Source organism: Dromiciops gliroides, chromosome 5 (assembly GCF_019393635.1).
Source record: "Dromiciops gliroides isolate mDroGli1 chromosome 5, mDroGli1.pri, whole genome shotgun sequence".
In the NCBI taxonomy this organism is placed as follows: Eukaryota; Metazoa; Chordata; class Mammalia; order Microbiotheria; family Microbiotheriidae; genus Dromiciops; species Dromiciops gliroides.
In genome coordinates this window covers 107,304,193-107,331,359 of record NC_057865.1, presented here as the reverse complement: position 1 = coordinate 107,331,359, position 27,167 = coordinate 107,304,193, and the positions used below count along the sequence as shown (strand labels likewise).

At 38.5% G+C, this 27,167-nt stretch overlaps 1 pseudogene; it reads left to right on the top strand.

The window, feature by feature from the left end:
• Positions 1-4,130: 4,130 nt before the first annotated feature.
• The window catches only part of LOC122728790, a 112,064-nt pseudogene continuing 89,027 nt past the window's right edge, over positions 4,131-27,167 (top strand).

The following is a 27,167-nucleotide window of genomic DNA, read 5'->3' as shown; positions in this document are numbered from 1 at the left end:
ATACCTAAACATATTAGTCTATAAACTAATGATTACCATAGTTAATCACTTATATCTAAGGGGTGGGGAAAATCTCACTCACAGATCCATGAGTGCTATCACTAAACAGAATCTCAGATTAAGGTCTTTGACCACTGCACCTTCATGAACAGGACTCCTTGCTCTCAACAGGGCAGAGATGAGGTCTATCCCACATACCTCAGCAACAAAGAATCCCTCCTCTTTATGGTCAAGATAAGGCCAGTGCCCTTCAGGGAGTGTAAATGACTACATGCATAGTATGACCATTCATGAAACACATTTCTCGAAGTAAATAATAGTGGAGATAATGTCTATTCTTGCTTTATACCTTATCTTATTGGAAGTGCTTCTAGTTTATCTTCATTATATATAATAATGGCCCTTGCATTTAAATAGGTATTATTTACTATATTAAGGAAAAATCTATTTATATGCTTTTTGTTATTATAAATGAGTTGTAATTTATACATGTGTTGTATTTTATAAAAATTAGTGTTGTACTTTATTTTTTAAAAACTTTCTATATCTATTGATATAATCATATGAATTTTTATTATCTGTTATATTTATAGTTTTCCTAAAACCAAACCAAATAATATATCATTGGTATGAATCTAAACAGGGCACAATGTATAATTTTGTTAGGTTGCTGGAGCTTCTTCACGAATGTTTTGCATTAATATTCTTATGAATATTAGTCTATATTTTCTTTGATTTATCTCTCCCTGGTTTGGTTATCAAGACCATATTTGTATAATAGGAAGAATTGAATAGTAGTTCTTTTCCTATTTTTATTAACAATTTATTTAACACTGGAATTATTTGTTCTTTAAACATGAGCTAACATTGATTTTTAAATCCATCTGGGACTGAGTTTTTCTCCCACTGGGAATTCATTCATGATTCATTCAATTTATTTTTCTGAGGTTGGGTTATTTGAATTCTCTATTTCTTTTTCTCAATTTGAGTATTTTATATATTATTGTCATTTTACTGGCATATAGCTGCACAAAATAGTTTCTAATAATTTTCTTTCTTTCCTCTTATGAATAATCCTTTTTCATTTTCTATATTGATACTTTGTTTATACTTTTTTATTTTTAAAAATTAGACTAGTTAATTGTCAAGTTGTTGCCTCTTAATGGAAATCTCAGAGTCAATCAGCCCTGACCCAGCTTTTGAGGGTCTCAATATTTTTTTAAAGGTTTTGGCTTCATTATGATAACATGTTACTTCAAACTTATCATTAGAAGAATGTTCCAAGTCAGATACATTTTCAGAGTTGATAGAGACTATATTCTCACCCCCATCTTAACCATTTTTCTCTGAGTCCTTAAGGCTATTTTGAGCACTTAATTTCTAGAGATCATATAACAGAATGTTAGCTGGGGACTCTGACAAAAACCCATATTTCTAAAATTAAGGGGTGAAAGAGGAATGCAATGGGAGAAAGGGAAAGGGAGAGGTGGAATGGGGTAAAGTATCTCACATAAAAGAAGCAAGAAAAGGCTTATGGAGTAAAGAGGAAGTTGGGGGGGGTGGGGGAGTGAGTGAGCCTTACTCTCATCAGAATTGGCTCAATTGGATAGAATAATGTCTCTAACGCTGCAGAAAAGTAGGATGCAAAGGGGATAAGGAAGGAAGGGTGAAAGAAGGGAGGGCAGATTGGAGAAGGGGACAGTCAGTAGCAAAACACTTCTGATGAGGGATAGGGTAAAAGAAGATAGAAAATAGAGTAAATATCATGGGGAGGGAATAGGATGGAGTTCCCTCAAACACATTTAGCAATAGTAACTGTGAAAAAAATTTTGAAGCAGAGAAGAGCAATGTAAGATTTCAATGATGATGATTGATGTTGATTGGATGAAGATGAGGATTGATCGAAGAGGAGGACTGGTTGATGAGGAGGAGGATTGATTGATGATGAGTAGGATTGATTGATGATGATAAAACATATGGTACTTACTTTGCTGGGCTATTGTGAAAAAAATTTCTTTGTCAGATATAAGGTACTATATAAATGTTATCTATTACTGTTGTTGCAATAATCAACCTTATGGGTTTATTGAAAGGAAATATCTCTTTAAAGTACTATATAAATGTAGTTTACTATTAAAAAAATTATAAGCAGGATGCTATCAGAAAAACCTGGAAAGACCTACATGAGCTGATGCAAAGTGAAATGTACTGTATACAAAATAACAGCAATATTGTAAGATGATATGCTTTGAATGATTTGGTTATTTTTAGCAATGCAGTGATCCAAGACCACTCTGAAGGACTTATGAAAAATGCAATCCAGCTACAAAGAAAGAACTGGTGGTATCTGAATACAGTTTGAAGCATAATTTTTTTTTGTTAGTTCCTATATTTGAAGTTTTGGTTTTGTCTGTTTTCTTTCACAATCTGGCCAATGTAAAAAGGTTTTGCGTGACTACTCATGTATAACTTATATTGAATTGCTTCAGTTCTTGTGGGGTGTGGGGAAGGAGGGAGGAAGGGAATTTGGAACACAAAGTTTTTAAAAATTGATGTCAAATTTGTTTTTACATGTAATTTGGGAAAATTAAAATTCTAAATAAATTTTGAAAAAACATATTTCTTAGGATTCATTTTATCTGTTTCATTCAATTCTTAGACTGTGGTGTGAGCAACACCTGTTTTGTTCAAATTGTGGTGGTTTCCCTTTAAGGAAAGATGCTTTCCTCCGGACTTGGAGCTAGGAATATACAAAAGTCCATCCTCTATGGAATCAGTTTCCCACAACCTTTACAGGAAATTCTGTTGTCATGCAGGAATTTGAGGGTAGCCTACTTGATCAAATACTGCCGATTGTTATGATAAAAATTCAAAGGAAGAGGGAAGTACTGTTTTATTTTAATTGAATTAAGACTTGTATCCTTTTAAATACTATTTCAAGTACACTTGTTTTCATGGCATTTATATGGTCCAAGAAGATATTACATTCTTGTCATTGTTTTTGTTGGGGCTTTTTTTTGGTTTTGGTTTTTGGGGGTTTTTTTTGTGTGTCTGTGTGAGGCAGTTGGGGTTAAGTGACTTGCCCAGGGTCAAGTGTCTGAGGCCAGATTTGAACTCAGGTACTCCTGATTTCAGGGCCAGTGCTCTATCCACTGTGCCACCTAGCTGCCCCAAATATATTACATTCTAACCTTAAGTCTGAATCATAGGGCTAACCTATGTTATGCCTGGCCCAAAATAACAAAAATATTCATGTACTTACTATATGCAAGTCACTATTCAAGGAACTGGGAATATAATCAGAGTTAAAAACATGTTCCCTGCTCTCAAAGAACTTATGAACTAATGAGAAGAGGGATGTTGTGCAGAGAAAGAGGGCAAGAACTCAAATAACTATGATATAAGAAAGTAAGAAAAGGGTAAAGGAGATATCCAAGGGGGAAAAAAAGGAGTAAGAGAAGAAAACCTGAGAGAAACAGAATATAAGAATTAGGAAGGGCTTTGGGGGCCTTGAAAAACAGAAGTAAAACAGAAGCTACTTGGAAAGAGAGGTAGGGGGAAGCCGAGGAGGAGTCCATTCCATGATGCCACTTTGAGGCCACTATCCTAATTTCCACTTGGTCTAACAAGATGGATCCCCAAAGTATGACTATTACTACTTCTCAGGGCTTACACAGCCATTAGCAAAGGCTTAGAGATACCAGAAGAATGGAGAATGGAAAATAGTCCAGTTTGTTGAAACACAGACAATCTGAAGGAGGAGGAATATGAAATAAGGAAGGCTAATGAGACAATTCCTTTGGATACAGATTGCTAAGGACCTTGAATGCCACACATTTCTCTAAACCTTTATCCAAACCAGTGATAATCACCCAACTAGGATTAGTGGCTATTCAGTAGGGGAATAAATTATAGCAAAGACAGAACTAATGACAGCTGAAGGAGAGGGTAATAGTTCATCAGATATGCTGTAGCAGAAATCAATGCAAAAATCTCGGTTATTGCTCAGTTAATGGGAGCTGCTTCCTTGTCTGACTCAGAAGCAGGAGTAAAGGTAATCATCTTTTAGGGGGCTCTTGGGTTAACTGCTCAACAACTATCATATCAACACAGCAATATCCACACTAACCATGGCTTCATTGAGAGCAGCAGAGCCCGGGACAGCCTCTGAGCAGGGGAAAGTTGGGAAGCAAAATGTCAGGGGCCCCCTTATACCTACCTTATGTATTCCCAGGATGGAGGGAAGACTCACTATCCATGAACTTTTCCTTCCCAATTCTTCACCTTCTAGCTTCGTTCTCCCAGAAGTCTTTGCAAAACCCTCCCACAATTCCCAATTACAAAATGTCATTAATTGGTAGACTTCTGGGACAGCTGCTGCTTGGGCCTCTCTCATCTCCATGGCAACCCAGGGCTACACATACAATCCAGACAATTTCACTGCTTCTATAAAAACAGACTGCCATAAGATAATAAACATGAATATTATCTATTCACTGATTACTAAAATTTGCATACATATTTATATTATGAACCTAAGCAACTTGATAGAAAATAATGAACATTAAATTCTATTTAAATCATTGCAAACTCTTGCTTAATCTTTCTTAGTCTATATACGTATGACTTTACAGAGTTGTATTAAGTGTATACATGCTAAATAGCAGATTTTTCTATATAAAATAATATTCAAATGATTTTTTTTCTGGTCCCTATTGTGAATTGCTTTAATGAAACAACTCTCTAATCAACTGAGATAATGTATGTAAAGAGATTTGCAAATATTAAGACATAAATTTGAGCTATTTTTATCTAAGAATAAATTACAAAGCAGGGGCCAATCTGTATTGGTAGAGGGAATTTCCTTAAAAAGCATTCCCATTGCTAACGAAATCACAGCTCAAGTAAAAGAAAAGTGAATTGAATCTTTTCTTCATCGTGTTTTCTATCTGTAGATTCCGAGTATGTTATAATGCTTTAGTGAATTTATCTTAGATCTCAGACTTGAAGAATTCATTATCATAACTAGCTATTTGGGGGATTGTTTTTCATGGCTTATTTGTACAAAAATGTGAGAGGAGTTGGTCTTTGATCCTCATCTCTGGTTATGAGATATTACTATGTTATCATCCTGTTATCCCTTTGTGAAATGGGAACACCTTTCTCTGATTAAATCAGAAAGGACATAACTATTGGCTAGGCTGCAAACTAGCCATGTGCCTGGAGGCCTTGAAATAGCTAAGCCTAGAGTCAGTCATTGAAATGTGAGAGTTCAAATCATTCCAGGCCAGAGGGAGCATTGTGGAGGAGATGAGTAGCTGAGGGAGGGTGTGTGTGTGTGTGTGTGTGTGTGTGTGTGTGTGTGTGTGTGTGTGTGTGTAAGGAGATTTTTCCCTTCCCCCCTCACTCCCATCATTAACCATGGCACTTTGAATCAGAGCTATTTGATGAATAAAAGCTATCACATCCAGAAGGGAGCAGAGACACACGTGGACAGAGAAAGGCAGTATTCTGGCAGCTTCAAGGAACAAAGAACTAGCTATGGTTTCAAGAGAGAACCAGTCTTAGCAATTGACATTTGAGCTACAGTTCAGAACAGACCCTGGAAGTCTAGCTAAACTATACAACCAAGGAGAGATGCTGTGCCTTGAAGGATACCATCTTTGTTTTCTATATATGTGCATTACTCAGCTAGGTGGCACAGTGAATAGAGCACTGGCCCTGAAGTCAAGAGGACCTGAGTTCAAATCTCACCTCAACACTTACTAGCAGTGTGCCCCTGGGCAAGTCACTTAACCCCAATTGCCTTAAACATTTGTGGCCATCTCCAATCGTCCTGAAGTATGTCTTGCCACTGGACCCAGATGGCTCTGGAAGAGAGATTGAGGCGGGTGATATTGCATAGCCCTCCTTCACTTAAATTCAATTCAGTAGAAGTCATGATATCACCCCAATGTCATGGCTTTCTTCTGGAAAGAAGGACAAACAGCAATGTGCCATACTAGTGTTTTACTCCAAGTCTGTGCCCATTCTTCCCAAGGATGCTGTATATTTTGGGGAGAGTATGTCCCAAGTATGTTGGGGAAGGGAATGAATGCTTTTTACCCACTGTTCTTACTATGCCATCTTGGAAAATGTTTTTGCTATGAGATTTTGTATGTACTGGGTAACTATTGAGGGGGAATGCCTGGTAAGGGGCTCATAAGCTATAATAATTGGAATCCCACATCCCCAGATTTCACCCTAGAACCTGAGAGTAGTAGCTATCTTCTGAAAACCCTACCCATAAATGCTAATGTAAATTGAAAATATAGCCCAAAAGGGATACTGCATAAATAGAAACTTGAAGTAAAAAAATGTATATGAACTACTACTTGATTTAACTCTGAAACTCTTAGACCTAAGTAGAAAATTCATCCTCATGTTTCTTTTAAAATCAAAAGCCCTAGGATAAATCCACTATTCTTAACCTTCTGGCTTTACTGTAACAGGACTTTATACAGCTCAGAATTAAAATATCAGTTATAGCTTGGGGGGTTTTTTGTTTGTTTTCTTAATATTAGTCTTTAAATGCCCTAAGGGAAATTTGATCTAGGACCTGGTCTGCCAATTCCTGGAAAGGCCTCTGGATCTTAAAGACCTCTGATTAGCATTGCCCCTACTTTTGCCTTCACATTCCATAAAATAGAATTTTTGTTTTACATAACCGTTTGCTCCAAATTACTTTTTAAAATGCACCTTCATCTATTCTTTGTTCTTTGCCCTAGATCAAAGCAAAAAGAAAGCAAGGAAGAATGTAGTTGCTCCATATATAGAAGAATAAGGTGTAATTAGCCTTTTCCATTCAGGAGAAAGTTTTCCAAGCAACCATCCTATCATGGCTCGAGTCTTCCATAGTACAGACTTAGTTTTGCGGGGGGTTTTGTTTGGTTGGTTGGTTTTTGTGGAGCAATGAGGGTTAAGTGACTTGCTCAGGGTCACACAGCTAGTAAGTGTCAAGTGTTTGAGGCCAAAATTGAACTCAGGTTCTCCTGAATCCAGGGCCGGTGCTTTATCCACTGTGCCACCTAGCTGCCCCTGACACATTTGTTTTGAAAGAAGGAATATTTTATAGATTATATAATCAGATACTCAGCTGTTCACTGAACCTGGATCACCATGGACTCTCCCCAAGGTATAATTTCCTAACTGTGAAATGGTTAAATAGGATGGCTGCGGATTGAAAAAATGCCCAGACCTCCAGGCACCACCTACCCCCTGATTACTCAAGCCTCAGAGTGAGGCACTCAGCAGAGTAACCAGACTGAGTCTCCTCCTATGTGAGGATGTGCATAGAAAACTGATTTCATTGTTCAGCCATGCCTGAGAATTCTATCTGGATCCTCTTCTCCATCGTTCTGTGTTCCATCCCTCTAACTGCATCACTGTGAAGGCTGGTCTAATGATATAACCGGCAATGTTTATATTACCTCTTTTTTGTAAATAAGCTTGGAAATATATTATTAGGCTAAGTTGTCTTTGCTAACTTGCTCCACCCTTCAAGACTAAGAAGCTACTACTCTTCCTTCCTTGCCTTTGAAGTCACTTAGTCGTTATTATTGTTATAAATAACAATGATTGATATAATCAATGTCAGATACATGAGAATAGAATAACTTAAGGCCCTGGTAGTCTTTAGGATTATTAGAGTTCCTCAAACTACCCAACCCTTTCTGAAGGAAGCCAACAACCATTCAAGGTACCTCCTGTGGGACCTTGTTTTTTGGGGTTTTTTGCTTAAGTTGCTGCATAAGCCAGTTGACCTTCAAGAAGTGGTATTTGGAGCATTTGGGGGAGCACCTCTGCCTGCTTTGCAGGGGCATGTTTTAGGAATATGCAGTCTATCTGGGCTCAAAAGACTATAAAATCCTCCATTCCCAGAGGCAACATTTGTAAAGCCTGGCATAAGCAGGTGCTTAATAAATGTTTACTCCCTCCCTTCCTCCCTTCCTAATGGCTATGTTCAAGGAGCTTCACAAGATGGAACACAGCCCATGACCTAAATGTTCTCAATTAAGACACTGCATCTAAAAGAACTTTGAAAACTGTAAAATGTTAAAACTGCAAATATAGCATCATCATTATGGACATCTCAAAGGCACCGTTGAAGAACAAGATGCAACGCCATTTGGCCCCTGAAATATCTTACCCTGACCCTAGTCAAATGAATTTGTGCTTGAGTTCCCCAATTATCCAGGTAATTGAGAAGAACTCAGGGTGGGGAGGGGGGGGAGCTAGGTTGTGCAGTGCATAAAGCACCTTCTCTGGATTCAGGAGGACCTGAGTTCAAATCCGGCCTCAGACACTTGTCACTTACTAGTTGTGTGACCCTGGGCAAGTCACTTAACCCCCAGTGCCACACAAAAACAACCACAAAAAAAACAGTTTCATTAAAACTGCGTTTGCTAAGGAAAGGCAGTAACTTCATGGAACTCCCCACACAATCCCTCCAAATAGCTCCAAATAATGCCATAGACAATTCCTGGAGTAGCAGAACCCACAAAAGGATGGGGTGAGATTATTTTCCAGCCAAAGATGGATTAGAAGATCAACATGAAAGGTCTGTTCTGCCAGGACTAGAGTGGAACCCAGCCTTACTGCGTGCTGTGCAGATCCATCCTCAGGCCATGCCATACAGATCCAGCCACGGGCCTCACTGTGCTAGAGGTAATGGCTGCTACTTCTGGAACCCAGCTCATGGACCAGTGTGGGGTTGAGTGGTTGCCCAGGGGCAGATAGCAGGGGTCTCGGCTAGTGCCGAGGCAGAACTCTGTTGGGTTGCCCATGATCAGAACCAGGAAGCAGTCTTGAGTGGCAGTGGCCCAGGTGAGGGAGGAGCACAGGCACACTGAGCTTGCAACCACATTGAACCAGATTTCTGTTCCCAGGTTAAAGAGCAAGGAGGCCTGAGGTTACTTACAGATGAGAGCACAGATCAGGTGAGTGGAGAACCTGCCTCTCCTTAAATCGTACCACCTGGGACCCCCTGAAGCTTGGGATAGTACATCCTGGAAGCAGTGCCCCACTTTAAGAAGGACTTAAAAGTCAAGAAATAGGCTGGAAAAATGAACAGACAGGGGCAAAAAATGCAGACCATAGAAAGTTTCTTTGGTGACAAGGAAGATCAAAATACACCCTCAGAAAAAGATAGCAAAGTCAAAGCTCCTACATCCAAAGCTTCCAAGAAAAATATAAATTTGTCTTAGGCCATAGAAGCACTCAAAAAGGACTTTGAATATAACATAAGAGAGGTAGAGGGAAAATGGAAAGAGAAATGAGAGTGATGCAGAAAAGTCATGGAAAAAAAAGTCAACAGCTTGAAAAGCCAAATGGAAAAAGAGATACAAAAACTCTCTGAAAAAAACTATTGCTTAAAAATTAGGATTGAGCAAATGGAAGCTAGTGACTTTATGAGAAATTAAGACACAATAAAGCAAATCCAAATGAATGAAAAATAAAGGCCAATGTGAAATATCTCCTTGGAAAAACAGTTGACCTGGAATATTGATTCAGGAGAGAAAATTTGAAAATTATTTGACTACCTGAAAACCATAATCAAAAAAAGAATTTAGGGGCAGCTAGGTGGCACAGTGGATAGAGCACTGGCCCTGGAGTCAGGAGCACCTGAGTTCAAATCTGGCCTCAGACACTTAACACTTACTAGCTGTGTGACCCTGGGCAAGTCACTTAACCCCAATTGCCTCACCAAAAAAAAAAAAAAAAAGAACTTAGACATCATCTACTCATCATATACCCTGATATTCTAGAAGCAGAAGGGAAACTAGAAATTGAAAGAATCCACTGATCACCTCCTGAAAGAGATCACAAAGTGAAAACTTACAGGAATATTCTAGCCAAATTCCAGAGCTCCAGGGTCAAGGAGAAAATACTGCAAGCAGCCAGTCACAGTCAGCACATAGTCAGGACTTCAATGAAAAAGAGGACTTTGAGGCATTCATGATGAAAAGAACAGAACTGAATAGAAAATTTGACTTTCAAATTCAAGACCCTAGAGAAGCATAAAAAGGTAAACAGGGAAAAGAAATCATGAGGTATGTTAAAAGGCTAAACTGTTTACATTCCTACATGGAAAGATGATACTTCTAACTCATAAGAACTTTTTCAGTATTAGGGCAACTGAGTGGAATATATTTAGACAGAGGGCACAGGTGTGAATTGAATATGAAGAATTTTAACTGTAAAGCATTTATTTTTTGTTTATTGAATTTGTTTTGTTTTGTTTGGGGGGTTTTGTGGGGTAGTCAGGGTTGGGTGGCATGCACAGGGTCATGCAGCTGGTGGGTGTCTTATGTCTGAGACAGGATTTGGATTCGGGTCCTCCTGGGTCCAGGGCTGGTGCTTTGTCCACTGTGTCACCTAGCTGCCCCATGATGACATCTTTAAAATAAAATGAAGGAGTAAGAAGAATGCACTGGGAGAAAGGGAAAGGGAGAGATGGAATGGGGTAAAGTATCTCATATGAAAAAAACAAGAAAAAGTTTATGGAATAAAGGGGAATATGGGGGAGGAGCAAGGGAGTGAATGAGCCTTACTTTCATCAGAATTGGCTCAAAGAGGAAATAACACACACTTAAATGGGTATAATAATATATCTTGACCTGCAGGAAAGTGGGAGGGGAAGGGGATAAAGGGGGAGGGGTAAAGGAAGAGAGAGCAGATTTGGGGAGGGGCAGTCAGAAGCAAAACACTTTTGAGGAGGGATAAGGTGAAAGAAAATAGAAAATAGAGTAAATGTCATAGAGAGGGAATAGGATGGAGCATAATATAGTTAGCAATAGTAACTGTGAAAAAACAGATTCGAAGCAAGTATTTCTGATAGGCCTCAGTTCTCAAACACAACTGTAAGGTCCACATTTAGTATGGGAAGAGTTACTTGGGCGGCTCCCTGTAGTATTTTGAAAGTAGCCTCTTTCAAAAACACAAAACAGGTTTATTAATGGGAACAAATTCAAAACACAAGTGAGATTAATAGAACTAGAAACAATGTATAAATCTCTGGGGTAAAAAGGCCCCAGGCACCTGAATCAGTCTCCAGCCCAGCTAGCTCCAAAGAGCTAGCTAGCTTTGCCTCAAAAACACAAACTCACCAATACCTGAAATCTGTAGCTCTAAGGAGAATTAGCTATGTAGTCTCTTCTGTTTTTGTCCAAAGGTCAAACACCAGCAGCTACTCTGTCTGCCTTCCTTCTCCATTTCCCTCAGTAAATAAAAACTCCCTAACTGCCTTTTCTCTAACTCCTCTAACTGAAACTGACTCTCCCACTGGAAGGGAAGGGGCAGTTCTTATTGGCTCAGCACACCCACATGGGCTGTCCCCATAATAATCTGGCCAGACCCATGTGGGTGTGGGGAAGCTATTAGAGGAGCTATTAGTTACTTAGTTTCAATAAATGTTCCCTATGGTCAGAGTTCTTGTTTGTTCAATTATCTCTCAAAGTACACACGCATCTTCTCTTAGGCTTTTCAGCTTACATTTTTTCAGTCTGACCATAATGAAGCAAAGATAGGGTTATGAAAACCCCAAATCACAATTTCTTACAGAACTAAGTCAAGTTTCTTCAAAAGAGAGTCATTCCCCAACTGAGAGATGATCAAAAAACATGAAGTTTTCAGATGAAATAATCAAGGCCATCTATAACCATATTTTTTTTTAATCTTCTAACTATTGATTGGAGAAATTCAGGTCAAAACAATTCTGGGTACTACCTCATATTGATTGGATAATAGGACAGCAGAGGAAAATGACAAATGTTGTGGGGGATATAGGGAAAATGAGACATTAATACACTCTTGGTAAAGTTGTAAACTGACTCAAACATTCTGGAACTATGGCCAAAGAATTATAAAACCATGCATACTCTTTGACCTAGCAGTACCACTACTATGTTGGTACCCTAAAAGAGATTTTTTTCATTGTTTCGTTTTGTTTTGTTTTTGGTGTGGCAATTGGGGCTAAATGACTTGCCCAGGGTCACACAGCTAGTAAGTGTCAAGTGTCTGAGGCCAGATTTGAACTCAGGTACTCCTGACTTCAGGTCCTAAAAGAGATTTTTTAAAAGTTGGATTCTAAATTGGAGAGATGCCCATCAATTGGAGAATGGATGAACAAATTGTGGGATGAGATTGGGATAGAACACTATTGTGCCGTAAGAAATGATGAGCAGGATGCTATCAGAAGGACTTATGAAAAATGCAACCCAGAGGACAGCTAGGTGTGTCAATGCATAAAGCACTGGCCCTGGATTCAGGAGAGCCTGAGTTCAAATCCAGCCTCAAACACTTGACCTGGGGAAGTCACTTAATCCTCATTGCCCTGCAAAAACAAAACAAAACAAAACAAAAACAAAAACAAAACAGAACAAAATAAAACAAAAACAAAACAAAAAATGCAATCCACCTACAGAGAAAGAACTGATGGTATCTGAATACAGATTGAAGTATAATTTTTTTGTTACTTCTAATGTGGAAATGTTTTGCATGACTGCACATGTATAACTTATACTGAACTGCTTGAGTTCTTAAGGAGGGGTGGGTAGGGAGGAAGAGAATTTGGAAGACAAGGTTTTAAAAAATCAATGTGAAAATTTGTTTTTACATATAACTTAGGGAAAATTCTAAATAAATAAAAAATTAATTTAAAAAAAACTGTGTTTGCTAAAGCTAGAGAAGATCCCCAAGAGATACCAGACTGTGCAAGTCAAAGATAAAGAAATCAGTTGGAACCTTCTGTGCCCAAGATTGTCCCTATGCCCTACAGCTATGACACCTTCCAGAATCCCAATCTTGGGGGCATTGGGTTGACAAGAAGACCTCCCTTCAAAGACATATAAATATATTTCAGGAAGAGATAAACAGTAGAACTTCAGGTATACAATAAGATGCTGTGAGATGTATGATGTAAAGGCTATAAAATGTAAAGACAATTCTTAAGGACCATGATTGTAGAAGATCTTTGATAATATGATCTCATTTTTGTAAAGCCATTTAAGGTGTGTGAAGTGGGTAGTACAATTAGCTTTATGTTTTGGATGAGGAAGCAAAGACTCAGAGATGTTAAGTGTTCATTATCACACAGTGTCTGAGAACTTGAAGTCTGCTCTCCCAACTCCAAGTTCAGTTACCTGGCTGGCACACTCTACTGCAGTAGATATAGTAAAGCAATGGGACACATTCTCCCCAACATTCTTTTCCTTTCCTTTGTTTTTTGTTTTGTTTTGTTTTGGGTGAGGCAATTGGGCTTAAGTGACTTGCTCAAGGTCATACAGCTAGTAAGTATTAAGTGTCTGAGGTCAGATTTGAACTCAGGTCCTCCCGACTTCAGGGCCCGTTCTCTATCCACTGCACCACCTAGCTGCCCCTTTTTCCTTTCCTTTGAAGGGAAATCTGACTAGCCTCCAAAATCCAACAGTAGCAATAAATTGCTAGTATAAATTGAGGCAAAGAATAGAATTTAGGTCTTTATTTCCCCAAAGGGGGAAGACCCAAGAATGCAAAGGCCAGTTCTAATGATTTAAATCCCTTTCTTCCTAAAAGTGAAGGAAACCAGAGAAAGACAATGTCTATAAAAAAAATTTTTTAAAGGCTTTTTTAAGCAGGGAAGAAAAATTTGACATGATCATGGGCATTATCCAGCCTATTGCTGAATACAATGCCATGCACTAGATTTCAAGCTTTTATGTATAGTTTAGACAAAGGCAAGAAAGGAATTTGGAGGGAAGGGTAGGCTTAGAAAGGCTCACTTCCAAGGGGAAAGGGGGTAAGGAATGCCTAGGGACAAGGATATGACCTTTAGTACACAAATCAGAAGCTTCCTTAGTGATAAGCAGTTCAGTTCAAGGCCTTATTAGGAGATCTTTTGATGAGGAGATATCTCCAAAGAAAAAAAAGGATTATTCCAAAATTAAGGGAGTTGCTGAAGATGAGGTTGTTTCCAAAAAGACCAAAAACAGGATATATCTATAGTTGCTTATCCTACAGTCAGATAAGTCTTTAACTGGCTTCAGAGTTAGATTCCAAGCAGTCCAACTAGTCTAAATCTCCATTTCAAAGTAATCTTGGTGTGTTAGCCAATGCAGCCAGTCCTCATGGAGTTGTTCCAATTACCTGGATGATTGGGGGACTCAAGCAAATCAAGGTATCCATTTTCACACTGGTAATCTGATCTTGACCTTAGGTTAGTCTCTTACCTTAGCACTGTTGCTAAAACAAGTCGTTGTTGCAGGGAAATGATTTTTTTTTTTAAATAACAGCTCATTCAAAATTGATGGGAAGCAGGAAAAACAAAAAGTGTAGCCTGAATTAGTAAAATTGCTTAAGGAGGCAACAGAGAATAAATGTTACCAGAATCAGAGAAGCAAGTCATTTGAGCTGGTGGAGCAAGAAGACACTGTCAAAGAAATAAATATCAGAGTCTGTGTGCATTTTGTTTTAGTGTTCTATTAGAGATACATTTTTTTTTTGGTGGGGCAATGGGGGTTAAGTGACTTGCCCAGGGTCACACAGCTAGTAAGCGTCAAGTGTCTGAGGCCGGATTTGAACTCAGGTCCTCCTGAATCCAAGGCCTGTGCTTTATCCACTGTGCCACCTAGCTGCCCCCTAGAGGTACATATTTATTAATATTTCAAGCAATGGCAAGGAACATTATCAATAAGCAGAGATTCCCCTATATCAGCCAAGAATGATAACTTAAAGGAAATCTCTTGGTTTACATACCTGATGAAGGGAGATCTAGAGATTGCTAAGTAATTATCTCTGCGTATCTTATGTTAAAGTTACAAATCAAGAACATAATGTGTATCTAGCAGAAAGGAAAAATAATTCAAAAATCTATCTGTAGTATTAAATCATTACATATCAGTAATAGACAACATCAGGGACTGCAAGATAAGATCCAGAAATTTCTATTATAGAGATCTAAACAAGTGTAAATTATTAGAACAGGAGATCTTTGTATCTGTAACATTACTAAGATATTCTAGTGTTAGGGTAATTTGCAACCTGGATCAGGGAGCTAGCTCACCCAAAGAGTTAGAGGCTCATAGTTAATCTTGTAAAATAATAAGTGATTTATTAGGAGAGAGGAATATATGGCCAGGAGACAGAATCACTAAGGACACTGTCTCTCAGAGTAAGAGAAGAACCTATCTTTTTGTATGTTTCCAAACAAAAGCTGTATGCAAAACAACTGAAAAGGAAGCAACCTGAAAGGAGTCCCTTGATATGAATAGCACCCATCCAAATCAATATATCATCTTTGTTCCTTGTAGACTTGAAGTGTTTGTGTTTGGCCACACCACATTCCTGAGGTGGGAGGCAAAGCTGCTTTTCCCTTGGGGAAGTTTAAGGATTCCTTGGGGATTGGGGTCCCTCATTCCACAACACTAGTATGTTATAATAAATTGGCAAGGAAGCAATCAATCTTGATTCTACCATCAATGACCTAATAAGAGGCCTAGTTATTTCAGGTATACTGTAAATATCTTTTAATTCTACTTTTACCTATAAGTTTGAAACTTTAATAATGTTTCTCCAACCATTCTCTTTGACCATAAAAAAGACATCAGCTCCCTCATCTACTTACTGCTTTCCCCTTCTCACATCTGGGATGCTGTTCTGAAGATGGCACTTTTATTGAGGCTGATAAGTTGATTGTCTTAATAAGGAGAGCAAGAGAGATAAGATCTCTTAAAGGCACAGCAACATGACTTCAGGTGGATCTGGTGTTCTGGGGTGGCTTTCCTTGTGTCTATATGTGTTCCCCTAAATTATAAATGTATCTTTGGAAAAATCTTATGCAGTCTTAGAGGAAATACTGCAAGTTACCAGAAGTCTTGAGAACAGAGAATACTAAAAGCCTACACAGTGATGTCTCTTTGTCACAAAGTCAGCAAGAGCTGAATTCTCGAACTCACCTTCTGGACATTTCCATATTGTCTTTGTCAGAAGTCATAGGCCCATGACAGTGAATTGTGATCTCAGCTACATTTGGTCCCTCTCTCCACTATAGGTGCCATATTCTTGCATGTGGGTACTCTGTCCATTGGAATATAATTTTTATTGTTTTTATTTTGTAAGATATATGGGGTTTGGCACTAGATTTTTTTTTTTTTCTAAAAGCCGGGACAATTTAATTTTTGTCATGAGTTGTTTCAGTATATTTTCTCTGGATCAGCTCATTGTGTTTTAAATCGAGCTACTTAATTATACCTTTAAACCCAAATCACTCTGGCTTTCATCCAATAGTCAATAATAACCCCCAGTCCAAGCCTCTGTGGCTCCCTGTTTAGGTTTTGATGGCTTAGAATGAATGTAAATAGCAATTGTTTTCTGTTCGTTTGGCTAGCAACTTAGAGGGTCTTTCCCTTACAGATTGCTATTTTTGTGATAGTAAATTAGGCCATTATTTGTCACAGTTCTTGCCTAGCTAGCCCTAACTTACTGAATGGGCACAGCCTTGGACAAACTGAAGCCTAAGAAATGACCTTAATTTAGAAAGGCCAAAGTCATCCACTGGATCTCAGGCCATCATCAGTTATCTTGACTTTTGTCTTGCCACTGGACTTCTATGACCTTGGAGGAGAGAATGAGACTGACTCTTTGCAGTTCTGCCACACGTGAATCCAATTCATGACAAGTTAAGACATTTATGATATCATTGGTCCTTTTTGGGAACGAAAGACAAATTACAATACTTTTCCACCTTCCAGAAAACTTTAAAGAACTGACTTCTTCAGCCACTTGCTTGTTACTTATCAGGTTGATGTCTTTAACACCCCATTACCCAAGCATACTTATGATAAACTTGGACTGGAGCAAACAAGTCCACAAAAAGTAGAATGACTAAAAACTCATCACCTATTTCAGAAGACTGAGAGATTATAGGAGGATTGGAGGATTATGGGGAAATGTGAGGTTAGGACAGCCTCTATATTTCAACAGGATTAAATCATATAATTTTGTTCTTGCACTTAAACATTAATTCTTAGGCTACTCATATCACTAGCTTCTCTGAAGACTCACACCCAGAACTGATTGTTAATTCACAAGGATGTTTCTTTTATCTGTGATGGCTCTAAATTTCAGGTACACAGAGTATTTCTAGCTAAGAGGAACATTTTCTTTGTAAAGAAAAAAGAGGACTATATTCTTATATCATAGGACTTTAAGTTGGGGAGGTCTTATAAATTATCTGGTTCAATCCCCTCTTTTTATTGACAAGGAATTTAAAGACTAGAGAGATGACTTGGCCAAGGTCAGACAGTTAATAAGCAGCAGAGTCAGAATCTGATCTCAGGTCCACTAATCTCACATCCATTGCTCTTTCAAATACATTCCTCCATACACAGGTGCTCCATCAACTCATGGTTTTTAAAAAGTAGGTACAGCATATTCTTTTTCTATAACATTTTCAATGCAAAGGATAAAATGACGTGAAATTATACCTCAGGGGAACCTAGAAGCTGGTACAAGAATGTGAAGCTAATGAATGGAAAAACAAAAATTTTTATAAGATATGGTATTGTTTGGTTTATGTAACCCTAGCCACTGTCCAAGGTTTAATCAACAGTCCCTGAGGGATTGACTTCTTGAAATAGTTCATCATGACCTTTCTAGATGACAACTTAATATTTGCCACCTAAATTATATTTGTGTTTGTCATGGACAAGAATTTAGGAAATAATAACTGGGAGATCAAGATTGAATTTTTTAAAACCCTGATGAAGAACTGTGTGGATATATTAATAATGTTTGTTCATTTGTATGAAACTTACCAGTAAAATTATCAAGAAAATAAATACTTAAGACCTCACAAATGGGCTTAGCAGGAGGATAGAGACCCCCAACAGTAGCAAAGGAACATTTGAGTAAAAACTATTCCACCCAGTGAGGAAAATTAATTTGGGATTATATTATGTGTTACCAATATTTCTGTGTTAATCTATCTGTTTCCTTGGAATCCTAATCTCTGATGGTCAAGCAATTGTTGAAGGGTAAAAGTGACCAAGGTAATCTACTCCTAGACCCCAAGGCATCTACCTGGGCAGGGACCCTTAATTTTGTTTATCCTGTAAACAAAAGCCTGCTGGGAGCTAGGTCATTCCCCCAAGGGACATGTCCTTTTGTTCTTGCTACTCCCTTTATTGGGATTTAGAGGTGACCTTGTCTAGAAAAGGGAGACCAACCCGGTAAAAACTTAGTTGAAATGGCCTATGTTTTTCTGGCTAAGTTTGCTAGAGGTAAGCAAGGTTTCATAAACCAGCTAACATTCCTGTCCTTTAGTGCAAGAGAGGGGAGGGTCAGCTACATATGAAAACTATTTTCCCTAGTTGTAGATTGATCTGCCTAGGTCCTCCCATTCCCAAAGAAGAAGTAATGGGGAGGAGCCTAAGACTCTTGGTCCACCCCTTCATTAAAATATGCACCGATCAGGATTGCTAGGGGAGATCACAATGATGTATTGTCAGGCCAATTAGAAGGAAGACAGACCTGGGTATAAAACACAAGATGGGCCTTTCCTCTGGGTCTTTGCAACAGATGGAGGCATGCCACTGACCTGTGTTTTATTAATAGTTCACATGCCCTATTAATAAATGACATTATACTCAGATAAATGGCCTCTATTGATTGGTCAAATTTCACTGTCTACACCAAAATGAATCAATTTTATTCAATTAACAAATGCTTATTAAGCCCCTACTGTGTAAAAGGTACTCCATTAGGTACAAAATATAGAAAAAACACAGGGGTTAAGTTAGTTGGGATCCTCCTTATCGTTTGATAACCCCAGTTGATGTAATCACAGAAACAAGATGTTAATGTGAAATGTAAAAACAGTCTATAATATTACCATTCCCCCTTTACAAGACGTAAGAGTTATTGTTTGTCCTTTGTTTGTGAAGAGGACCAGTGACATCATGGGGTGATGCCTTAATGCTTGAGTAAATTGTATTTAAGTGAGGCAGAGTTTCACACAGTTGTCAACCTTACTTTCTCTTCCAGTGTCCCGTGGAAAGACGAAAGTCAAAATGACTAATGATAGCCTGGGGTTGCGATGGACAACCTTTGATGTTTGACCAAGCTTCAGCCACCTTCATGATTGTTGGAGTAAATTGCTCTTATCTGCCTGTTCTAGCAGGGGAAGTCTTCACCTATTTGGAGTAGACATCACCCTAACTCACCAACAGGTTTGAGGACTGTTAGTTACCCTCAAACTGGTTTAGTCCATCTACCAAGGTTTACCTGGGTGTGGCTGCTGCGAATGCTACAGCTTCTTGGAGCTATAGGTGACAGTTGGATGATCAAGTGGACATAGTCCAGTGAGGAAACAACTCCAAAGAATAGGACCCCTGGCAGTCTAGAGGAAAGTCAATTATGTCTTTCCCTTATAACTGCCTGAAAGAGGAGGTGATGGTAGGGGATTTCCCTCTCCTACCCCATACCACCAGCCATGGTGAATTACATCAGAGTTGTCTGCCTCATCATTGTTTGTCCTTTATTCTCACTGAGGAGCCATCTGGGTCCAGTGGCAAGATATAGATCAGGACAACTGGAGATGCCCCCCCAATACTGTGGGAGACCTTGGCCTTTTTAAGCCAAGGTCTTTCCCAGGTCTCAGTTTGCCTGAGGCATAATGCCCATTTGGGTGATTAAGGCTAGGTAAAAAATGAGGCGAAGGAAGGCCTCTTTTACCTACTCAAAATAAATATAGATTGGGGGCAGCTAGGTGGCACAATGGATAAAGCACGGGCCCTGGATTCAGGAGGATCTGAGTTCAAATCCAGCCTCAGACACTTGATACTAGCTGTGTGACCCTGGGCAAGTCACTTAACCCTTATTGCCCTGTCCCAAAACAAAACAAAACAAAACAAAACAAACAAACAAATAAATATAGATTTGGGAGAAGACTCTCAGGGTTTCTGGCCAAAACAGAAACAATTGCTTTTTCTTTTTTTTTTTGCTGAGCAATGAGGGTTAAGTGACTTGGCCCAGGGTCACACAGCTAGTAAGTGTCAAGTATCTGAGGCCAGATTTGAACTCAGGTCCTCCTGAATCCAGGGCCAGTGCTTTATCCATTGTGCCACCTAGCTGCCACCTAGCTGCCCCCTAACAATTGTTATTTATACTTACTCTGAACCATTGAGAGGACAAACAATTGCCAAATGAGGCTTGGGCTGGGACCTATTTTCAGCCAGTCAATGAGAGCCAGAGTGGTTGGGGGTTTAAGCTTAAAGCTTGGTCCTTAAAAAAAAAAAATCTAGCCTATAAACCCCAAGATATCTTGTGATATTTAAGCAATCAACACATATTCCTTTGGGCAGAGCACCCACAGGTAAGGTTATGATTCCCTATATAGACAGAAAGAGAGAGGAGGAGAGGAGAGGTAAGGGGGCAAGGAAGGAAGGAAGGAAAGAAAGAAAGAAAGAAATGTGTACCCTTGGGGCGGCTAGGGGGCACAGTGGATAGAGCACCGGCCCTGGAGTCAGGAGTACCTGAGTTCAAATCCAGCCTCAGACACTTAACACTTACTAGCTGTGTGACCCTGAGCAAGTCACTTAATCTCAATGGCCTCACTAAAAAAAAAAAAAAGAAAGAAAAAAAAGGAATGTGTACCCAACTGTAGCTTGCTATTTGGGTCCCCAGTGAAACAGTTCTTACTCACAGATTGTTTGTTCTTTGCCCTTTGTTCTCAAAGAGGACCATGACATCATGGAGATGATGTCACGACTTGCAGTGAATTAAATTTACATGAGGCAGGACTGTGCAAAGTCACCAGCCTCACTCTCTCCTCTGGAATCATCTGGGTCCAGAGTCAGTCACCCAGAAGTAGACAAAGGCAATTAGTGGAAGACTTTCCAAAGACTGTGACCTCTGGCAGCAGAAAATTGGCCTAAGCCTTGTCAGTAAGGAGTCAAGCTACAGAAAAGATTAGTCTCAGGGAGGCCTGCTGAATGACCTACAGCTGAGCAACCTTCCCAGGAGAAATGCTATCCCCAGAGAGAACACCATAATAATACAACCAGAAAACAAATAACATTAGGGGCACTATTATACAGGAGTTTTGAGTTGCTTTGGCCACATGTGTTCTTTATGTGTACATCTCACTACCATTATCATCTATATGCCCACTTTTCCCACTGATGTTGCATGTATTTTGGGGGGAGTGGACCCCAGGTTTATGAGTAGAGTATTTAGTAGCTACTATTCCTACTATGCCATCTTAGTAAATGACTTTGATTTGAGCTAATTGAATATACTGACTAACTACTAAAGATAAATACACCAATTGGGGCTCCAAAGTCATAGATTTATGAATATAGACTCATATACAGACCTTGAATCTCAGGTATTTGCTACAACCTATGAATGTGAGTTGGTGAGTATCCCCAGAAGGGGTACTAAAAAGAGAAAAAAGAAATTTCTCGAGGATATTACATTCTCCTGGGGGGAAGGGAGAGGCAGGAGGAGGAAAGAAAACACACACACACACACACACACACACACACACACACAAAGAAATATAGTATAAGGAAAATTGAGGGAGAAAATACTAAAAAGTAAAAAGAGAGGAAGGAGGGGGGGAAAGCACAAAAGAGATCATACCCAACCCGAGAATTTCAGGAAGACAAAGACTCCTCAGGATAAGAATAACATGAAATTATATTCTAGGCAAAGGGCATGACTTGTATGACTACATGGAGGTTGACAACAGAGTGTTGAGTTCTAGAAATCCTGATAGTGCAATTTGGCTAGAATAGAGGGCATGAATCAGAGTAGGATGAAATAAAGGTAGAAAGAAATGTAGGAGTCATATTATAGAGAGCTTTCATTGCCAGGATAAATTCATATTTTATAGTATAGACACTGGAAAGCCACTGAAATTTTTTTTTTAAATAGAATGATATAGTTAGACCTGTGCCATAGTAATATTATTTTGGCAACTATATGGAATGTATATTTAAGAGGAGAGAGACTGGAGGCAGAGAGATAAATTTTTAAACAATTGAAATAATCTAGATTAGAAGTGGTAAAGGCCTGAACTAAATTAGTGGCCCTGTAAAGTATAATGAAGTTGATGGATACAGGAGGGGTTGTAGAGGGCAAATGAATCATTCTTAGAAACTTTAGAAGGAAAGAGAAATAGACACAGGAAGGGAGGAAAAAAAAAAATGAATGATCAATGAGGAAATGAAAGGGTCAGGGTCAGGGCACAGAGAGACAGGTCGGCCTTGGCAAGAAGGGTCACCTCTTGATGGGCTCAAGGTAGAGAATAAGACATATGTTTTTGGATATAACCAATGTGTGAACTATGCCTCCTGGTTACAAAGGAAGTATTTTTGTTTTTGTTTTAATGGAAAGAAAAGAGCAGGTGGGCAGAACTAGCAATAGCAATGCTAAAAAAAGAAGAAAAGAAAAATAAAGAGGTTTATTGAAGTATATTTTAAATCCATAAAAGAGAACAGAAGGAAATTCAGAAGAACACACAATCACAACAGCTTTGATACTAACATGCAGGATTTATCTTTTTTTAAAAGCAAGCTGTTTACAATAGAGATTTACTGTTTTATATACAATCTTTTATGTTCTTTGTTCATAGAAATGCTCATGTTTGTTAAGTAAAGATGTTTTTAAATTATTTTTTAAAAATAAAGGTAATTTCTTCTTTAGAAACAGAAATAGGAAGGGATGGGTAAAGATACAGAGGATTTTGAGTTAAGAAGTGAGATAGAAGAGAGAATGTATTCTTCTTTCACAATAGTTGCATATATCCATATGGGTTTATCTAGAGGTGGTTCACAGAAACATCTCTAACATTTCCTTCCCCTACTCTTCTCCAAGAGAGATTATTTTATTCCTGCAAAGAGAGGAGCAAGAGGTTAGGGCCAGAGGCAGACCAGTCTGGTCTCCTTAGAGAGAGGGTGTACTAGGCTAGAATTATATCTATCTGTTCCCTTGAATATACTTTGTGTAGGGAAGGTGATTTTCAGGTTCAAGCTAAACTCCTAATTGCTATTCCTTAATGAAAATATCAGGCCCTAAGCTTTATATCCAAGACTTTGCCTTGTGTGTTTGTCGTTGAACTTGCCTCTGAAGGGAAAAAGGTCACGTCTTGGATGCATAGTCATGTGCTCATTTTTTTTCCATTTACTTTTAAATGGCCCTGGAATGCTGGCCTTATGGTAAAAATTAGTCCAGCCAATTTATCTGAGTCAACAATTCAAGCAAGCATTTATCAGTGCACTTACTCTGTACCCAGTACCTAAATACTGGGGATACAAAGAAAGGCAAAAAACATCTTCAAGAAGTTCATGTTCAATAATAAATTAGGACACTTATACATTTTTGGTGGAGTTGTGAACTGATCCAACCATTGTGGAGAACAATTTGGAACTTTGCCCAAATGGCAATCAAACTGTGCATACCCTTTGATCCAGCAATACCACTATTATGGTTGTATCCCAAAGAGATCATAAAAAAAGGGAAAAGGACCTATATGCACAAAAATATTTATGGCATCTCTTTTTGTGGTAGTAAAAAATTGGAAATTTAGGGGATGCTCATCAGTTCAGGAATGACTGAACAAGTTGTGGCATATGAATGTAATGGAATACCTTTGTGCTATAAGAAATAATGAGCGGATTTCAGAAAAACTTGAAAAGACTTACATGAACTAATGCTGAATGAAGTGAGCAGAATAAGAACATTGTTCACAGTAGCAGAAGTATTGTGCAATGATCAACTGTGGATGACTTAGCTCTTCTCAACTATACAATGACACAATTCCAAAGGACTCATGATAGAATATGCTATCCCCATCCAGAGAAAGAACTGATGGAATCTCAAGGGAGGGGGGGGTTCCTTTTTGGTTTCAGTCTTTTTTCACAAAATGACTAATATGGAAATATGTTTTACATGATTGTGCATATAAAACCTATAACAAATTGCTTACCATTTTAGGGAGGGGGAAGGAGAAGAAGCAAGGGGGAAAAATGTGGAACCCCAAAAATTTTAAATGAATATTTAATAATTATCTTTACATGAAATTGGAAAAAGCAAAATCTTTTTTTAAAAACAAGTTCACATTTGAGGCAGCTAGGTGGCACAGTGGATTAAGCACCGGCCCTGGATTCAGAAGGACCTGAATTCAAATCCAGCCTCAGACACTTGACACTTACCAGCTATGTGATCCTGGGCAAGTCACTTAACCCTCATTGCCCTGCAAAAAAAAAAGGAAAAAAAAGTTCGCATTTGAATGGAGGAGTCAAAATGCAAACAATTAAATACATATAAGATTTGTACAGTGTAAATGAGAGGGAATCTTAGAGATGAGGAACTAGCATTGAGAGGAACTGGGAAAGGTTTCTTGCAGAAAGGTGGGATTTTAGCTGAGATTTAAAAGAAGCCAGGGAAGCTAGGAGAAAGTCAAAAGGATGGAGAGCATTCCAAGCTTTGGTGAGCAGCCAGTAAAAAGGCATGGGTCAGGGGGCAGCTAGGTGGCACAGTGAATAAAGCACTGGCCTTGGATTCAGAAGGACCTGAATTCAAATCCAGCCTCAGACACTTGACACTTACTAGCTGTGTGACCCTGGACAAGTCACTTAACCCTCATTATCCCATGAATGAATGAACAAATGAATGAATAAACAAGCAAATAGATGAATAAATAAATAAAATAATTTTTAAAAAAATAATAAAAAGGCACAGGGTCCATAGATTCAGTGTAGAGTGGGAAGAAGAGCAAGAGACCAGTGGCTCATAGAGTATGTGGAGGAGACTAAAGTATAAAAAGACTGAAAAGGTAGGAAAGAGCCAGCTTATGAACAACAGCAATTGTCAGATCTGTGCTTTAGGAAGATCACTTCGGTAGTTAAATGAAGCATGGACTGGACTGGGAAGAGACTAGAGACAGGAAGACCAATCAGAATATCTTTATGGACTGTAGGTACACAGACTAAAGCTTGCCTGCTGGCCTAGAAACCCTGTTTCTAGCAAGTAAAAAATACGGTTTAACACCATTGGGAAAGACCCACACCCCTCTGAGGGTTTTTCAGAGTGTGTTTCCTCAGAATATGCTTTTCTCTGCTTGTTCTAGTGAGAAAAATGTTAAAAACTCTATTTGGGGGGCAGCTAGGTGACGCAGTGGATAGAGCACTGGCCCTGTATTCAGGAGGACCTGAGTTCAAGTTCTACCTCAGATACTTGACACTTACTAGCTGTGTGATCCTGGGCAAGTTACTTAACCCCAATTGCCTCACAAAAAAAAAACCAAAAACTAAAAAACAACCTCTATTTGGATTGCCCTGGCAGTGGCAAGAATCTATGGGACAGGGATCCCCATGCAAAATTTGAGTGTATCCTATATAGAATTTTGTCTCTATCCCAGCCACATGACCCTGTGTGCTGAGGAAATTATCAAAGAATGTTCACCTAGGACCACTTGGCTTCTTACTTGAAGGGCAAGGATAAAGGAGCAAATTCCAGTCAACCCAAGATTACTAATCCCTGAGGGAAAAAAAAGGCCTCATGCAGCTTTCCTTCTAAAACAGAAAACTTGCTTTTCTATTCCTTTGTAAATTAGTGTATGATTAAATCCTCTGTGTGGTGGGGGGAGGAGGGGGAGGCATTTAGAATAGAGGAATCCCTTATTGGGTAATATCTTCCTGAACCCAGTGCCCATTTTATTATAGCACTTGGTATCCAGCAGAGGCCAGAAAAGAAGTCTTCTCAGAGTATACATATATCTCCCAGACTGATATCTCAGTTAAGGTAAGAACTCAAAAATCATTGAACACATTAATCTCTGTAGTATCCTTTCACATAGGATTGAAAGACACTTTTTCTAGAAGACTTCAAAGCTGTATTTTGCTTTTTTTTTTAGTCAAATTTTTTCTAAAAATCAATAAGCAATAAACACAGCAGGACTTTACATTCTTTACACTTCTCAGGCAATTGTGTGAACATAAAGATATGGTTGACTCTTTAAAAAAAACGAAGAAAGCTTACCTATTCCCTTGTCATATTTTCATCAAGTATTACCTCTCAGGCTAAATAAACCACTTTTATAAATATCTTATAAAATTTAGAAGGCAGACAGATGATCTCTAGTTGTTAATATCTTCTCAGTAGCCTTTTTTGGTTTTTGCTTATTTTTTTATGGAATAGAAAGAGGGCATGGAAATGCCTTCTTTTCCAGTTTTTTGAACTTTCCTCCTTTTTGAGATATCTTGAGAATCCATCCCTGAATGCTTTAAAAATTGTGTCATCTCCAGCAAACATTTCTTCCATATGCAGTTGGTTAGATTAAGCCTTAAAATACAAGCTCATTTGCAAAACACTATAGAGGAAGAGAATATTTCACAAAATAGCAAAATAATCTGAAGTCATCTCACCTTTCCACCCTTATCTCCTATTAATCCACTTTATGGTAAGACACATTCTCTTTGGGAAGTCTAGCCCCCTTCAAGTCTATGCAGAGCTCAGGAGGTAATGAATGATGTTACCACAATATCTACCCCGACTGAATGGTAGCATGAATGATCAGTCAGAAGAGATCATGGGAAAGTATTGAAGTGGGGGATAGGGAAGAGAATAGATATATAGCCAAGAGGCTTCTCATATTCAGCTAAATTCTATCTCTATTAATAGGATTACCCTCAATCATATACCCTTTGGAACAGTAAGGCATCAGGTAGCAACCCTTAGATATTTAGAGTTTTTATCTTTTCTTCCTCTCTTATAATGGAAACTCCATGAAAGCAAGGCCTTTGTTGTATCTATTTTTGTACCCTCAGCACTTTACACAGTGCTTTTTATCATACTTTGATATTTTAATGAATCCAGGATCTTACCAGTATGGATATTCTCTCCATATGCAAATTGAAATTCTCTATGTTTGTCTGTATTTCCTTAGATATTCCATAGAGGATTAGTAAATACTTGTTGCATTTAATCTACTCAAAGTAGTAGAGATCTTTCTTTAAAAACAAAAAAACAAAAAAAACAACTATTTGGGAATTTTTAAAAATCAATTTTATTTCCAGTTCCAAATTCTCTCACTCCATCCAGCCCTTCCCCCACCCATTGATAAGGCAAGAAATACAATATCTATT